Here is a 19,137-nt window from a genome sequence, read left to right on the forward strand (position 1 = left end):
GGATTAATATAATAAGGTACAGAGCACCATGGGATTAATACAATAATGTACAGAGCACCATGGGATTATTATAATAAGGTACAGAGCACCATGGGATTAATATAATAATGTACAGAGCACCATGGGATTAATATAATAATGTACAGAGCACCATGGGATTAATATAATAATGTACAGAGCACCATGGGATTAATATAATAATGTACAGAGCACCGTGGGATTAATATAATAATGTACAGCGCACCATGGGATTAATATAATAATGTACAGAGCACCATGGGATTAATGGTGCTATATAAATAATAGTAATAGCAGTTTCAAGCACAAACTATTCACTGAAAAAAGTCAGTACACGATGCTCATGTAAACTCAATTCACTGCAGAGAATCGTACAATCCTCATAGGGCAAGCAAATATATGAAAATAAAGGAGAGAAAGCTATCAAACTTTTATTATATTCTTTAAAACCAGTCCCAATGGACCATAAACATGTAAAGTGCCGAATAAACTCACAAGAGGTCAGACCCCTAGTGAAGGGAGAAAACTCATCCCAACTCCCTGATAATCACTAAAGAGACTGCAAACTCCAACTCTCAGGCCAAACTATGAAACCAGCAACTGGACCTAGGCGTCCTGTGAGGTGACTGGCCTTCCAGTGTCCATATTAGGACACCCTCAGATATCAGAGTCAGACATCAGATTAATGCTAATTCACAGCTCTGACACCCGACTCTTTATTGATTATAGAACTGCCTGTGCCCAAAGTGATGAAAGGTCCTCTTTAAAGGGGCTCTATCAGCAAAATTTTGCTGTATGAGCCCCACATATGCGTGAATAGCCTTTAAAAAGGCTATTCAGGCACCGCTAATCTAATTTTAACCCCCCCAGCTGTTTTAGAATAAAACTATAAATAATATATGTAAATCACACCTGTACGTGTGCACTGGGGGGGGGGGGGGGGATTTAAACACAACTCGCCGGAAAAACAGAAGATGGAGGCGGAGAAGACCCGAGAGAGGAGGACGTCGCTGGAAGAAGAAAGAAGAGGAAGGAGAGACCGAAGATGACGTCGGATCGTGCACGAGCCCGCCCAGTGCGCACCTACAGGTATGATTTACATATATGTTTTTATAGTTTTATTTTAAAACGGCCGGTGGGTTTAAAATTTGATGACTTTTTAAAGGCTATTCACGCATATGAGGGGCTCATACAGCATAATTTTGCTGATAGAGCCCCTATAAACCAGTAAGACTAGGTTCACACTGTAGCTGGGCTATCTATCGTTCAGGTCTGCCAAGAGACCCGAACAAGAGAGATCACGCCTGCTGACTGTGCTTACCCACAGACCCTATAGACTGTAATGGGGCTCCCTGGGTGTCTGTCACGCTTCCACTGGTTTTATACTGAAATTGGCTGACAGTAAATGCCTTTGTGCAGGTAAAATCTGCAGCAGCGTCTCCTATGGAAGATTAGATGAGGTTCTCTGGAGCTTATTGGTGAATTTTTGTAGCACAATGTTGTAGGTCCCGCCCCTTTACTGTGAGTCTACGCCCCTTTTTCACAAGTTTTAAAAGTATTTAAAACACTTGATAAATGTGGTGCCCAACATGTTACAGGGTTTATTTGGTGAAAATGATACTAGAATTCTGGAACATTTCACTTGATAAGGTTCCACCATTGTATGTGCTGGCTTGTATGTGATGTCTGAGTCTGACCTCTGAAAGAGTCACAAGTCAGGTCTCAGGTCTCATCTGAGCTTCTCAGCCTGCAGCTCCTATATACAATATATACAGGGGCTCTGTAATCCTGGCCAATCATTAGGAGGCATAGTGTATGTGATGTCTGAGTCTAATCTCTGATGGAGTCAGTAGTCAGGTCTCAGGTCTCATCTGAGCTTCTCAGCCTGCAGCTCCTATATACAATATATACAGGGGCTCTGTAACCCTGGCCAATCATTAGGAGGCATAGTGTATGTGATGTCTGAGTCTGGTCTCTGATGGAGTCAGTAGTCAGGTCTCAGGTCTCATCTGAGCTTCTCAGCCTGCAGCTCCTATATACAATATATACAGGGGCTCTGTAACCCTGGCCAATCATTAGGAGGCATAGTGTATGTGATGTCTGAGTCTGGTCTCTGATGGAGTCAGTAGTCAGGTCTCAGGTCTCATCTGAGCTTCTCAGCCTGCAGCTGCTATATACAATATATACAGGGGCTCTGTAACCCTGGCCAATCATTAGCAGGCATAGTGTATGTGATGTCTGAGTCTGGTCTCTGATGGAGTCAGTAGTCAGGTCTCATCTGAGCTTCTCAGCCTGCAGCTCCTATATACAATATATACAGGGGCTCTGTAATCCTGGCCAATCATTAGGAGGCATAGTGTATGTGATGTCTGAGTCTGGTCTCTGATGGAGTCAGTAGTCAGGTCTCAGGTCTCATCTGAGCTTCTCAGCCTGCAGCTGCTATATACACTGTATACAGGGGCTCTGTAATCCTGGCCAATCATTAGGAGGCATAGTGTATGTGATGTCTGAGTCTGGTCTCTGATGGAGTCAGTAGTCAGGTCTCAGGTCTCATCTGAGCTTCTCAGCCTGCAGCTCCTATATACACTGTATACAGGGGCTCTGTAACCCTGGCCAATCATTAGGAGGCATAGTGTATGTGATGTCTGAGTCTGGTCTCTGATGGAGTCAGTAGTCAGGTCTCAGGTCTCATCTGAGCTTCTCAGCCTGCAGCTCCTATATACAATATATACAGGGGCTCTGTAATCCTGGCCAATCATTAGGAGGCATAGTGTATGTGATGTCTGAGTCTGGTCTCTGATGGAGTCAGTAGTCAGGTCTCATCTGAGCTTCTCAGCCTGCAGCTCCTATATACAATATATACAGGGGCTCTGTAATCCTGGCCAATCATTAGGAGGCATAGTGTATGTGATGTCTGAGTCTGGTCTCTGATGGAGTCAGTAGTCAGGTCTCCGGTCTCATCTGAGCTTCTCAGCCTGCAGCTCCTATATACACTGTATACAGGGGCTCTGTAACCCTGGCCAATCATTAGGAGGCATAGTGTATGTGATGTCTGAGTCTGGTCTCTGATGGAGTCAGTAGTCAGGTCTCAGGTCTCATCTGAGCTTCTCAGCCTGCAGCTCCTATATACACTGTATACAGGGGCTCTGTAACCCTGGCCAATCATTAGGAGGCATAGTGTATGTGATGTCTGAGTCTGGTCTCTGATGGAGTCAGTAGTCAGGTCTCATCTGAGCTTCTCAGCCTGCAGCTCCTATATACAATATATACAGGGGCTCTGTAATCCTGGCCAATCATTAGCAGGCATAGTGTATGTGATGTCTGAGTCTGGTCTCTGATGGAGTCAGTAGTCAGGTCTCATCTGAGCTTCTCAGCCTGCAGCTCCTATATACAATATATACTGGGGCTCTGTAATCCTGGCCAATCATTAGCAGGCATAGTGTATGTGATGTCTGAGTCTGATCTCTGATGGAGTCAGTAGTCAGGTCTCAGGTCTCATCTGAGCTTCTCAGCCTGCAGCTCCTATATACAATATATACAGGGGCTCTGTAACCCTGGCCAATCATTAGCAGGCATAGTGTATGTGATGTCTGAGTCTGATCTCTGATGGAGTCAGTAGTCAGGTCTCAGGTCTCATCTGAGCTTCTCAGCCTGCAGCTCCTATATACAATATATACAGGGGCTCTGTAACCCTGGCCAATCATTAGGAGGCATAGTGTATGTGATGTCTGAGTCTGGTCTCTGATGGAGTCAGTAGTCAGGTCTCAGGTCTCATCTGAGCTTCTCAGCCTGCAGCTCCTATATACACTGTATACAGGGGCTCTGTAACCCTGGCCAATCATTAGGAGGCATAGTGTATGTGATGTCTGAGTCTGGTCTCTGATGGAGTCAGTAGTCAGGTCTCATCTGAGCTTCTCAGCCTGCAGCTGCTATATACAATATATACAGGGGCTCTGTAATCCTGGCCAATCATTAGGAGGCATAGTGTATGTGATGTCTGAGTCTGGTCTCTGATGGAGTCAGTAGTCAGGTCTCAGGTCTCATCTGAGCTTCTCAGCCTGCAGCTGCTATATACACTGTATACAGGGGCTCTGTAATCCTGGCCAATCATTAGGAGGCATAGTGTATGTGATGTCTGAGTCTGGTCTCTGATGGAGTCAGTAGTCAGGTCTCAGGTCTCATCTGAGCTTCTCAGCCTGCAGCTGCTATATACAATATATACAGGGGCTCTGTAATCCTGGCCAATCATTAGGAGGCATAGTGTATGTGATGTCTGAGTCTGGTCTCTGATGGAGTCAGTAGTCAGGTCTCAGGTCTCATCTGAGCTTCTCAGCCTGCAGCTCCTATATACAATATATACAGGGGCTCTGTAATCCTGGCCAATCATTAGGAGGCATAGTGTATGTGATGTCTGAGTCTGGTCTCTGATGGAGTCAGTAGTCAGGTCTCAGGTCTCATCTGAGCTTCTCAGCCTGCAGCTGCTATATACACTGTATACAGGGGCTCTGTAATCCTGGCCAATCATTAGCAGGCATAGTGTATGTGATGTCTGAGTCTGATCTCTGATGGAGTCAGTAGTCAGGTCTCAGGTCTCATCTGAGCTTCTCAGCCTGCAGCTCCTATATACACTGTATACAGGGGCTCTGTAACCCTGGCCAATCATTAGGAGGCATAGTGTATGTGATGTCTGAGTCTGGTCTCTGATGGAGTCAGTAGTCAGGTCTCAGGTCTCATCTGAGCTTCTCAGCCTGCAGCTGCTATATACAATATATACAGGGGCTCTGTAATCCTGGCCAATCATTAGGAGGCATAGTGTATGTGATGTCTGAGTCTGGTCTCTGATGGAGTCAGTAGTCAGGTCTCAGGTCTCATCTGAGCTTCTCAGCCTGCAGCTGCTATATACACTGTATACAGGGGCTCTGTAATCCTGGCCAATCATTAGGAGGCATAGTGTATGTGATGTCTGAGTCTGGTCTCTGATGGAGTCAGTAGTCAGGTCTCATCTGAGCTTCTCAGCCTGCAGCTGCTATATACAATATATACAGGGGCTCTGTAATCCTGGCCAATCATTAGGAGGCATAGTGTATGTGATGTCTGAGTCTGATCTCTGATGGAGTCAGTAGTCAGGTCTCATCTGAGCTTCTCAGCCTGCAGCTCCTATATACAATATATACTGGGGCTCTGTAATCCTGGCCAATCATTAGCAGGTATAGTGTATGTGATGTCTGAGTCTGGTCTCTGATGGAGTCAGTAGTCAGGTCTCAGGTCTCATCTGAGCTTCTCAGCCTGCAGCTCCTATATACAATATATACAGGGGCTCTGTAATCCTGGCCAATCATTAGCAGGCATAGTGTATGTGATGTCTGAGTCTGGTCTCTGATGGAGTCAGTAGTCAGGTCTCAGGTCTCATCTGAGCTTCTCAGCCTGCAGCTCCTATATACAATATATACAGGGGCTCTGTAATCCTGGCCAATCATTAGCAGGCATAGTGTATGTGATGTCTGAGTCTGGTCTCTGATGGAGTCAGTAGTCAGGTCTCAGGTCTCATCTGAGCTTCTCAGCCTGCAGCTGCTATATACAATATATACAGGGGCTCTGTAATCCTGGCCAATCATTAGGAGGCATAGTGTATGTGATGTCTGAGTCTGGTCTCTGATGGAGTCAGTAGTCAGGTCTCAGGTCTCATCTGAGCTTCTCAGCCTGCAGCTGCTATATACAATATATACAGGGGCTCTGTAATCCTGGCCAATCATTAGGAGGCATAGTGTATGTGATGTCTGAGTCTGGTCTCTGATGGAGTCAGTAGTCAGGTCTCATCTGAGCTTCTCAGCCTGCAGCTCCTATATACAATATATACAGGGGCTCTGTAATCCTGGCCAATCATTAGCAGGCATAGTGTATGTGATGTCTGAGTCTGGTCTCTGATGGAGTCAGTAGTCAGGTCTCAGGTCTCATCTGAGCTTCTCAGCCTGCAGCTCCTATATACAATATATACAGGGGCTCTGTAATCCTGGCCAATCATTAGCAGGCATAGTGTATGTGATGTCTGAGTCTGGTCTCTGATGGAGTCAGTAGTCAGGTCTCAGGTCTCATCTGAGCTTCTCAGCCTGCAGCTCCTATATACAATATATACAGGGGCTCTGTAATCCTGGCCAATCATTAGCAGGCATAGTGTATGTGATGTCTGAGTCTGGTCTCTGATGGAGTCAGTAGTCAGGTCTCAGGTCTCATCTGAGCTTCTCAGCCTGCAGCTGCTATATACAATATATACAGGGGCTCTGTAATCCTGGCCAATCATTAGGAGGCATAGTGTATGTGATGTCTGAGTCTGGTCTCTGATGGAGTCAGTAGTCAGGTCTCAGGTCTCATCTGAGCTTCTCAGCCTGCAGCTCCTATATACACTGTATACAGGGGCTCTGTAACCCTGGCCAATCATTAGGAGGCATAGTGTATGTGATGTCTGAGTCTGGTCTCTGATGGAGTCAGTAGTCAGGTCTCAGGTCTCATCTGAGCTTCTCAGCCTGCAGCTCCTATATACACTGTATACAGGGGCTCTGTAACCCTGGCCAATCATTAGGAGGCATAGTGTATGTGATGTCTGAGTCTGGTCTCTGATGGAGTCAGTAGTCAGGTCTCATCTGAGCTTCTCAGCCTGCAGCTGCTATATACACTGTATACAGGGGCTCTGTAATCCTGGCCAATCATTAGCAGGCATAGTGTATGTGATGTCTGAGTCTGGTCTCTGATGGAGTCAGTAGTCAGGTCTCATCTGAGCTTCTCAGCCTGCAGCTCCTATATACAATATATACAGGGGCTCTGTAATCCTGGCCAATCATTAGGAGGCATAGTGTATGTGATGTCTGAGTCTGGTCTCTGATGGAGTCAGTAGTCAGGTCTCATCTGAGCTTCTCAGCCTGCAGCTCCTATATACAATATATACAGGGGCTCTGTAATCCTGGCCAATCATTAGGAGGCATAGTGTATGTGATGTCTGAGTCTGGTCTCTGATGGAGTCAGTAGTCAGGTCTCAGGTCTCATCTGAGCTTCTCAGCCTGCAGCTCCTATATACACTGTATACAGGGGCTCTGTAACCCTGGCCAATCATTAGGAGGCATAGTGTATGTGATGTCTGAGTCTGGTCTCTGATGGAGTCAGTAGTCAGGTCTCAGGTCTCATCTGAGCTTCTCAGCCTGCAGCTGCTATATACACTGTATACAGGGGCTCTGTAATCCTGGCCAATCATTAGCAGGCATAGTGTATGTGATGTCTGAGTCTGGTCTCTGATGGAGTCAGTAGTCAGGTCTCAGGTCTCATCTGAGCTTCTCAGCCTGCAGCTGCTATATACACTGTATACAGGGGCTCTGTAACCCTGGCCAATCATTAGGAGGCATAGTGTATGTGATGTCTGAGTCTGGTCTCTGATGGAGTCAGTAGTCAGGTCTCAGGTCTCATCTGAGCTTCTCAGCCTGCAGCTCCTATATACAATATATACAGGGGCTCTGTAATCCTGGCCAATCATTAGCAGGCATAGTGTATGTGATGTCTGAGTCTGGTCTCTGATGGAGTCAGTAGTCAGGTCTCATCTGAGCTTCTCAGCCTGTAGCTCCTATATACAATATATACAGGGGCTCTGTAATCCTGGCCAATCATTAGCAGGCATAGTGTATGTGATGTCTGAGTCTGGTCTCTGATGGAGTCAGTAGTCAGGTCTCAGGTCTCATCTGAGCTTCTCAGCCTGCAGCTGCTATATACACTGTATACAGGGGCTCTGTAATCCTGGCCAATCATTAGCAGGCATAGTGTATGTGATGTCTGAGTCTGATCTCTGATGGAGTCAGTAGTCAGGTCTCAGGTCTCATCTGAGCTTCTCAGCCTGCAGCTCCTATATACACTGTATACAGGGGCTCTGTAACCCTGGCCAATCATTAGGAGGCATAGTGTATGTGATGTCTGAGTCTGGTCTCTGATGGAGTCAGTAGTCAGGTCTCAGGTCTCATCTGAGCTTCTCAGCCTGCAGCTGCTATATACAATATATACAGGGGCTCTGTAATCCTGGCCAATCATTAGGAGGCATAGTGTATGTGATGTCTGAGTCTGGTCTCTGATGGAGTCAGTAGTCAGGTCTCAGGTCTCATCTGAGCTTCTCAGCCTGCAGCTGCTATATACACTGTATACAGGGGCTCTGTAATCCTGGCCAATCATTAGGAGGCATAGTGTATGTGATGTCTGAGTCTGGTCTCTGATGGAGTCAGTAGTCAGGTCTCATCTGAGCTTCTCAGCCTGCAGCTGCTATATACAATATATACAGGGGCTCTGTAACCCTGGCCAATCATTAGCAGGCATAGTGTATGTGATGTCTGAGTCTGGTCTCTGATGGAGTCAGTAGTCAGGTCTCAGGTCTCATCTGAGCTTCTCAGCCTGCAGCTCCTATATACACTGTATACAGGGGCTCTGTAACCCTGGCCAATCATTAGGAGGCATAGTGTATGTGATGTCTGAGTCTGGTCTCTGATGGAGTCAGTAGTCAGGTCTCATCTGAGCTTCTCAGCCTGCAGCTGCTATATACAATATATACAGGGGCTCTGTAATCCTGGCCAATCATTAGGAGGCATAGTGTATGTGATGTCTGAGTCTGATCTCTGATGGAGTCAGTAGTCAGGTCTCATCTGAGCTTCTCAGCCTGCAGCTCCTATATACAATATATACTGGGGCTCTGTAATCCTGGCCAATCATTAGCAGGCATAGTGTATGTGATGTCTGAGTCTGGTCTCTGATGGAGTCAGTAGTCAGGTCTCAGGTCTCATCTGAGCTTCTCAGCCTGCAGCTCCTATATACAATATATACAGGGGCTCTGTAATCCTGGCCAATCATTAGCAGGCATAGTGTATGTGATGTCTGAGTCTGGTCTCTGATGGAGTCAGTAGTCAGGTCTCAGGTCTCATCTGAGCTTCTCAGCCTGCAGCTCCTATATACAATATATACAGGGGCTCTGTAATCCTGGCCAATCATTAGCAGGCATAGTGTATGTGATGTCTGAGTCTGGTCTCTGATGGAGTCAGTAGTCAGGTCTCAGGTCTCATCTGAGCTTCTCAGCCTGCAGCTGCTATATACAATATATACAGGGGCTCTGTAATCCTGGCCAATCATTAGGAGGCATAGTGTATGTGATGTCTGAGTCTGGTCTCTGATGGAGTCAGTAGTCAGGTCTCAGGTCTCATCTGAGCTTCTCAGCCTGCAGCTGCTATATACAATATATACAGGGGCTCTGTAATCCTGGCCAATCATTAGGAGGCATAGTGTATGTGATGTCTGAGTCTGGTCTCTGATGGAGTCAGTAGTCAGGTCTCATCTGAGCTTCTCAGCCTGCAGCTCCTATATACAATATATACAGGGGCTCTGTAATCCTGGCCAATCATTAGCAGGCATAGTGTATGTGATGTCTGAGTCTGGTCTCTGATGGAGTCAGTAGTCAGGTCTCAGGTCTCATCTGAGCTTCTCAGCCTGCAGCTCCTATATACAATATATACAGGGGCTCTGTAATCCTGGCCAATCATTAGCAGGCATAGTGTATGTGATGTCTGAGTCTGGTCTCTGATGGAGTCAGTAGTCAGGTCTCAGGTCTCATCTGAGCTTCTCAGCCTGCAGCTCCTATATACAATATATACAGGGGCTCTGTAATCCTGGCCAATCATTAGCAGGCATAGTGTATGTGATGTCTGAGTCTGGTCTCTGATGGAGTCAGTAGTCAGGTCTCAGGTCTCATCTGAGCTTCTCAGCCTGCAGCTGCTATATACAATATATACAGGGGCTCTGTAATCCTGGCCAATCATTAGGAGGCATAGTGTATGTGATGTCTGAGTCTGGTCTCTGATGGAGTCAGTAGTCAGGTCTCAGGTCTCATCTGAGCTTCTCAGCCTGCAGCTCCTATATACACTGTATACAGGGGCTCTGTAACCCTGGCCAATCATTAGGAGGCATAGTGTATGTGATGTCTGAGTCTGGTCTCTGATGGAGTCAGTAGTCAGGTCTCAGGTCTCATCTGAGCTTCTCAGCCTGCAGCTCCTATATACACTGTATACAGGGGCTCTGTAACCCTGGCCAATCATTAGGAGGCATAGTGTATGTGATGTCTGAGTCTGGTCTCTGATGGAGTCAGTAGTCAGGTCTCATCTGAGCTTCTCAGCCTGCAGCTGCTATATACACTGTATACAGGGGCTCTGTAATCCTGGCCAATCATTAGCAGGCATAGTGTATGTGATGTCTGAGTCTGGTCTCTGATGGAGTCAGTAGTCAGGTCTCATCTGAGCTTCTCAGCCTGCAGCTCCTATATACAATATATACAGGGGCTCTGTAATCCTGGCCAATCATTAGGAGGCATAGTGTATGTGATGTCTGAGTCTGGTCTCTGATGGAGTCAGTAGTCAGGTCTCATCTGAGCTTCTCAGCCTGCAGCTCCTATATACAATATATACAGGGGCTCTGTAATCCTGGCCAATCATTAGGAGGCATAGTGTATGTGATGTCTGAGTCTGGTCTCTGATGGAGTCAGTAGTCGGGTCTCAGGTCTCATCTGAGCTTCTCAGCCTGCAGCTGCTATATACACTGTATACAGGGGCTCTGTAATCCTGGCCAATCATTAGCAGGCATAGTGTATGTGATGTCTGAGTCTGGTCTCTGATGGAGTCAGTAGTCAGGTCTCAGGTCTCATCTGAGCTTCTCAGCCTGCAGCTGCTATATACACTGTATACAGGGGCTCTGTAACCCTGGCCAATCATTAGGAGGCATAGTGTATGTGATGTCTGAGTCTGGTCTCTGATGGAGTCAGTAGTCAGGTCTCAGGTCTCATCTGAGCTTCTCAGCCTGCAGCTCCTATATACAATATATACAGGGGCTCTGTAATCCTGGCCAATCATTAGCAGGCATAGTGTATGTGATGTCTGAGTCTGGTCTCTGATGGAGTCAGTAGTCAGGTCTCATCTGAGCTTCTCAGCCTGTAGCTCCTATATACAATATATACAGGGGCTCTGTAATCCTGGCCAATCATTAGCAGGCATAGTGTATGTGATGTCTGAGTCTGGTCTCTGATGGAGTCAGTAGTCAGGTCTCAGGTCTCATCTGAGCTTCTCAGCCTGCAGCTGCTATATACACTGTATACAGGGGCTCTGTAATCCTGGCCAATCATTAGGAGGCATAGTGTATGTGATGTCTGAGTCTGGTCTCTGATGGAGTCAGTAGTCAGGTCTCAGGTCTCATCTGAGCTTCTCAGCCTGTAGCTCCTATATACAATATATACAGGGGCTCTGTAATCCTGGCCAATCATTAGCAGGCATAGTGTATGTGATGTCTGAGTCTGGTCTCTGATGGAGTCAGTAGTCAGGTCTCATCTGAGCTTCTCAGCCTGTAGCTCCTATATACAATATATACAGGGGCTCTGTAATCCTGGCCAATCATTAGCAGGCATAGTGTATGTGATGTCTGAGTCTGGTCTCTGATGGAGTCAGTAGTCAGGTCTCAGGTCTCATCTGAGCTTCTCAGCCTGCAGCTCCTATATACAATATATACAGGGGCTCTGTAATCCTGGCCAATCATTAGCAGGCATAGTGTATGTGATGTCTGAGTCTGGTCTCTGACGGAGTCAGTAGTCAGGTCTCATCTGAGCTTCTCAGCCTGCAGCTCCTATATACAATATATACAGGGGCTCTGTAATCCTGGCCAATCATTAGCAGGCATAGTGTATGTGATGTCTGAGTCTGGTCTCTGATGGAGTCAGTAGTCAGGTCTCAGGTCTCATCTGAGCTTCTCAGCCTGCAGCTGCTATATACACTGTATACAGGGGCTCTGTAATCCTGGCCAATCATTAGCAGGCATAGTGTATGTGATGTCTGAGTCTGATCTCTGACGGAGACAGTAGTCAGGTCTCAGGTCTCATCTGAGCTTCTCAGCCTGCAGCTGCTATATACAATATATACAGGGAGGTCTTTAGTTCTGGCCAATCATTAGCAGGCATAGTGTATGTGTTTCCCAGCTGACTGCTGACATGTGACTCAGTCAGAGATGAGAGTCAGAAATCATCTGATTTTTTCAACCATCCCACAAACTGCACAGTGTGAATGGGACCTGTTCACATGTCATTTATTATGCTGTGGCAGTAAATTAGCAGAGTTTTGCCACTAGCAAATTAGTAGATGGCCCAGAGGGATTAGATCATTGTACCTACAGCCTAACTACAGCAAAGTTTCACTTATTTCAGGGGGTTCAACACTCCCATTAGTAGCATCCGTTGCGAGCGTCCATTATAAAATGTTGCTGTGCATTACAGTTAAACATTACATTGATTTCCCTGGCATTTGATCTCTTGTCCATTAGTGTCCTTTCTGGGGGGGGGGGGTTTAGCTGAAAGAGTAACGTGGGGGGCAAGACTGTAGTGTCTGTCCAAAGCAATGGAGAAGCACAAACATTTACCAGCCATTAGTGTTTCATCCTATGCACAGAAAGAACGACAACAGAAAATAATCACAAAAAAAGACAGTATAAAAAACCGGACACATTGACATCAGTTACTGTCTGTTATGATAGGTGTCCATTTTTTTTATTATTTTTTTACAGACCCTATCAGAACAGACAGCCAACAGTGAGGAAGCCCTAAGGGAGCAGGAATTAGGAAATATTATGTATGATAAGGAACCTGGTGATGCAATGAAATGATTGGAGTCTGAAGCTTCTGTAAACTACACTTATATAGGGGGCCAATCAGAAACTGCATATGTTAAGTGTTGTAAAGAATCAACAAAGAGTCAGGTGTCAGAGGTCAGGTGTCAGAGGTCAGGTGTCAGAGGTCAGAGGTCAGGTGTCAGAGGTCAGGTGTCAGAGCTGTGAACTAGCATTAATCTGATGTTTGACTCTGATATCTGAGGGTGTCCTAATATGGACACTGTACATGTGTCTCTTATCACCATCCAATCTTTGGGTTATAGCTTTGAAGTTCCTTCCACTGACTTAGAATCTGGAGGGAAGGGTAAAAACTGGAGAATATACATTAATCATATGCTTTTGATGATCCATCACATAGTCAGTCAGCGCATCATATTACATCTGGGACAATTGTGAGAAATACAATCCAAATCTAGAGACTGAGGCCAATTCTCCTGTCTAGAATGTACCGTATAGAAAATACAGATACAAGTGACAAATACTCTCCAATACTTTGGGGACAGTATGGGGGTAAGATACACTTGTTATATCCCCACGGCCTCCATGATTTCTCATTACCCGTCTTGTATAGTGAGTTCCGTTATAACTTTAACCCCTTTACCCTAAATCACGTACAGGTAGGTCAGGGAATGTGGTTAGTTCCCCCATTCGCATGTGCCTGTACGTGATGGAGATCGCAGGGGCTCAGAAGCAGAGCCCGTGCAATCACCATGGGAGCCCAGGTGTATCGGACAGCCAGGTTCCCACTGTAACAGCAGGAACAGTGATTGCACCGATCCCCGCTGTTTAACCCTTAAGGTGCCATGATCAATAGCGATCATAGCATCCTAAGGCTTTGCCGGCTATAGAGAATGCCGGCGGCGGCATCAGGAGTCGGTGTTAGCTGTAATTTACAGCTAAGGGTATATTCACACATCAGTATGCCATCCGTCCGTTTGAATTCAGTTTGACACTTCAAAACGGACTGATACACATACTGATTGCATACTGACACCTTTTTATGCTGATAGCAAACGCTCTCCCTCCCCTAGAGGACAGATAAGGGGATTAAAAGTAGCAATTGCAAACAGAGTAGAGATAAGGAGATATAATAAATGTCCCTCTGTCCTCCTTATCTCTACTCTGTTTGCAATTGCTACTTTTAATCGCCTTATCTGTCCTCTAGGGGAGGGAGAACGTTTGCTATCAGCATAAAAAGGTGTCAGTATACAATCAGTATGTGTATCAGTCCGTTTTGAAGTGTCAAACTGAATTCAAACGGACGGATGGCATACTGATGTGTGAACACAGCATAACACGCTATTCCTTAATCCCCCTGCTCCAATCAGGGGGGAGGAGGGGGATTAACCCCTTGGATGCCGGCGCAATGCATCCAAAAGGTTCCGTTCTGTTGCTGCCGGCACCTCCTGCGGCGAGATCGGGGGGTGCCGGCAGCTATAATTTGCAGCCTGGGGTCTGGCCAGTGACCCCCAGGCTGCTAACACCCCCAATTACCTGGTTGATCCTGCTGGGACGACAGGAAGCTAATCTATGTGTCTGCATAGACTAACTTCCTCTATAGACTGCAATACACGTGTATTGCAAGTCTATAGTTCATATAGAGCCAGCGATCCTCTCTGATCGCTGGTTCTAGTGTCCTTATAGGACAAATAAAAAAAATGTTAAAAAAAAAAAAGTTTAGTAAAATAAGTGTGTAAAAAATAAATAAATAAAATAAATTATAAAACTCCACCAACTCCCTTTTTCTATACAAAATGAATTTCATAAAAACCCCAAAATATTAATAAAAACAATACATGTTTGGTATTGCTGCGTCCATAACAATCTGTACAATAAAAGTGAAACAATATTTAACTGGCACGATGAACGTCGGGGGGAAAAAAAAGGAAAAAAAAAACGCCGGAAATAAAGTTTTTTGCACATTTTGCCTTATAAAAAAATTCAAAAAAAAAAGTGATCAAAAAGTCATACATCCCCCAAAACAGTACCAATGGAAAGCACAGGTTGTCCCGCAAAAAATAAGCCCTCAACCAACTCTGTAAACCGAAAAATAAAAACATTACATATCTCAAAAGAGAGCAATGCAAAAATCATTGATTGATGTCCCCAAATGTGTTTCTGTTCTGCAGAATTACTAACGTATAAAAATATAATGTGGTATTGCCGTAACCGTACCGACCCGCAGAATAAAGGTCACATGTTACTTATACTGTACACTGCACGCCGTAACCGTACCGACCTGCAGAATAAAGGACAAATGTTACTTATACTGTACACTGCACGCCGTAACCGTACCGACCCGCAGAATAAAGGTCACATGTTACTTATACTATACACTGCGCTCTGTAACCGTACCGACCCGCAGAATAAAGGACAAATGTTACTTATACTGTACGCTGCACGCTGTAACCGTACCGACCCGCAGAATAAAGGACACATGTTACTTATACTGTACACTGCACTCCGTAGCCGTACCGACCCGCAGAATAAAACCAACATGTTACTTATACTGTACACTGCACTCCGTAACCGTACCGACCCGCAGAATAAAACCAACATATTACTTATACTGTACACTGCACTCCGTAACCGTACTGACTCGCAGAATAAAGGTCACATGTTACTTATACTGTACGCTGCACGCTGTAACCGTACCGACCCTCAGAATAAAGGACACATGTTACTTATACTGTACACTGCACGCCGTAACCGTACCGACCCGCAGAATAAAACCAACATGTTACTTATACTGTACACTGCACTCCGTAACCGTACCGACCTGCAGAATAAAGGTCACATGTTACTTATACTGTACACTGCACGCTGTAACCGTACCGACTCGCAGAATAAAGGTCACGTTAATTAGGCTGTACACTGCATGCCGTAACCATACCGACCCGCAGAATAAAGGACAAATGTTACTTATACTGTACACTGCACTCCGTAACCGTACCGACCCACAGAATAAAAGCAACATGTTACTTATACTGTACACTGCACGCCGTAACCGTGCCAACCCGCAGAATAAAGGACACGTCACTTATACTGTACACTGCACACCGTAACCGAACCGACCCGCAGAATAAAGGTCACATGTTATTTATACTGTACACTGCACGCCGTAACCGTACCCACCCACAGAATAAAGGTCACATGTTAGTTATACTGTACACTGCGCTCCGCAACCGTACCGACCCGTAGAATAAAGGTCACATGTTACTTATACTGTACACTGCATGCCGTAACCGTACCGACCCGCAGAATAAACGTCACATGTTAGTTACACTGTACACTGCACACTGTAACTGTACCGACCCGCAGAATAAAGGTCACGTTACTTATACTGTACACTGCACTCCGTAACCGTACCGACCCGCAGAATAAAGGTCACATGTTACTTATACTGTACACTGCACTCCGTAACCGTACCGACCCGCAGAATAAAGGACAAATGTTACTTATACTGTACACTGCACGCCGTAACCGTACCGACCCGCAGAATAAAGGTCACATGTTACTTATACTGTACACTGCACGCCGTAACCGTACCGACCCGCAGAATAAAGGTCACGTTACTTATACTGTACACTGCACGCCGTAACCGTACCGACCCTCAGAATAGAGGTCACGTGTTACTTATACTGTACACTGCACTCCGTAACCGTACCGACCCGCAGAATAAAGGTCACATGTTACTTATACTGTACACTGCACTCTGTAACCATACCGACCCGCAGAATAAAGGTCACGTTACTTAGGCTGTACACTGCATGCCGTAACCGTACCGACCCGCAGAATAAAGGACACATGTTACTTATACTGTACACTGCACGCCGTAACCGTACCAACCCTCAGAATAAAGGTCACATGTTATTTATACTGTACACTGCACGCCGTAACCGTACCGACCCTCAGAATAAAGGACACATGTTACTTATACTGTACACTGCACGCCGTAACCGTACCGACCCGCAGAATAAAACCAACATGTTACTTATACTGTACACTGCACTCCGTAACCGTACCGACCCGCAGAATAAAACCAACATGTTACTTATACTGTACACTGCACTCCGTAACCGTACCGACCTGCAGAATAAAGGTCACATGTTACTTATACTGTACACTGCACGCCGTAACCGTACTGACTCGCAGAATAAAGGTCACATGTTACTTATACTGTACACTGCACTCCGTAACCGTACCGACTCGCAGAATAAAGGTCACGTTACTTAGGCTGTACACTGCATGCCGTAACCATACCGACCCGCAGAATAAAGGACAAATGTTACTTATACTGTACACTGCACTCCGTAACCGTACCGACCCACAGAATAAAAGCAACATGTTACTTATACTGTACACTGCACGCCGTAACCGTGCCAACCCGCAGAATAAAGGACACGTCACTTATACTGTACACTGCACACCGTAACCGAACCGACCCGCAGAATAAAGGTCACATGTTATTTATACTGTACACTGCACGCCGTAACCGTACCGACCCACAGAATAAAGGTCACATGTTAGTTATACTGTACACTGCGCTCCGTAACCGTACCGACCCGTAGAATAAAGGTCACATGTTACTTATACTGTACACTGCACGCCGTAACCGTACCGACCCGCAGAATAAAGGTCACATCTTAGTTATACTGTACACTGCACACTGTAACTGTACCGACCCGCAGAATAAAGGTCACGTTACTTATACTGTACACTGCACTCCGTAACCGTACCGACCCGCAGAATAAAGTTCACATGTTACTTATACTGTACACTGCACTCCGTAACCGTACTGACTCGTAGAATAAAGGTCACATGTTACTTATACTGTACGCTGCACGCTGTAACCGTACCGACCCTCAGAATAAAGGACACATGTTACTTATACTGTACACTGCACGCCGTAACCGTACCGACCCGCAGAATAAAACCAACATGTTACTTATACTGTACACTGCACTCCGTAACCGTACCGACCTGCAGAATAAAGGTCACATGTTACTTATACTGTACACTGCACGCCGTAACCGTACTGACTCGCAGAATAAAGGTCACGTGTTACTTATACTGTACACTGCACTCCGTAACCGTACCGACCCGCAGAATAAAGGTCACATGTTACTTATACTGTACACTGCATGCCGTAACCGTACTGACTCGCAGAATAAAGGTCACATGTTACTTATACTGTACACTGCACTCTGTAACCATACCGACCCGCAGAATAAAGGTCACGTTACTTAGGCTGTACACTGCAAGCCGTAACCGTACCGACCCACAGAATAAAGGACACATGTTATTTATACTGTACACTGCACGCCGTAACCGTACCGACCCTCATAATAAAGGTCACATGTTACTTATACTGTACACTGCACGCCGTAACCGTACCGACCCACAGAATAAAGGACAAATGTTACTTATACTGTACACTGCACGCCATAACCGTACCGTCCTGCAGAATAAAGGTCACATGTTACTTATACTGTACACTGCACTCCGTAACCGTACCGACCCACAGAATAAAGATCACATGTTACTTATACTGTACACTGCACGCCGTAACCGTACCGACCCGCAGAATAAAGGTCACATGTTACTTATACTGTACACTGCACGCCGTAACCGTACCAACCCTCAGAATAAAGGTCACATGTTACTTATACGGTACACTGCGCTCTGTAACCGTACCGACCTGCAGAATAAAGGACAAATGTTACTTATACTGTACACTGCACGCCGTAACCGTACCGACCCGCAGAATAAAGGTCACATGTTACTTATACTGTACACCGCGCTCTGTAACCGTACCGACCCGTAGAATAAAGGTCACATGTTACTTATACTGTACACTGCACGCGGTAACTGTACCGACCCGCAGAATAAAGGTCACATGTTACTTATACGGTACACTGCGCTCTGTAACCGTACCGACCTGCAGAATAAAGGACAAATGTTACTTATACTGTACACTGCACGCCGTAACCGTACCGACCCGCAGAATAAAGGTCACATGTTACTTATACTGTACACCGCGCTCTGTAACCGTACCGACCCGCAGAATAAAGGACAAATGTTACTTATACTGTACGCTGCACGCTGTAACCGTACCGACCCTCAGAATAAAGGACACATGTTACTTATACTGTACACTGCACGCTGTAACCGTACCGACCTGCAGAATAAAACCAACATGTTACTTATACTGTACACTGCACTCCGTAACCGTACCGACCTGCAGAATAAAGGTCACATGTTACTTATACTGTACACTGCACTCCGTAGCCGTACCGACCCACAGAATAAAACCAACATGTTACTTATACTGTACACTGCACTCCGTAACCGTACCGACCTGCAGAATAAAGGTCACATGTTACTTATACTGTACACTGCACGCCG

At 45.8% G+C, this 19,137-nt stretch overlaps 1 protein-coding gene across 2 annotated transcripts in view; it reads left to right on the plus strand.

The window, feature by feature from the left end:
* The window catches only part of LOC142186338 (uncharacterized), a 252,710-nt gene that overhangs the window by 158,275 nt on the left and 75,298 nt on the right, over window positions 1-19,137 (plus strand). The window lies entirely within an intron of this gene.

This window comes from Leptodactylus fuscus (genome assembly GCF_031893055.1).
Source record: "Leptodactylus fuscus isolate aLepFus1 chromosome 2 unlocalized genomic scaffold, aLepFus1.hap2 SUPER_2_unloc_3, whole genome shotgun sequence".
Classification (NCBI taxonomy): Eukaryota; Metazoa; Chordata; class Amphibia; order Anura; family Leptodactylidae; genus Leptodactylus; species Leptodactylus fuscus.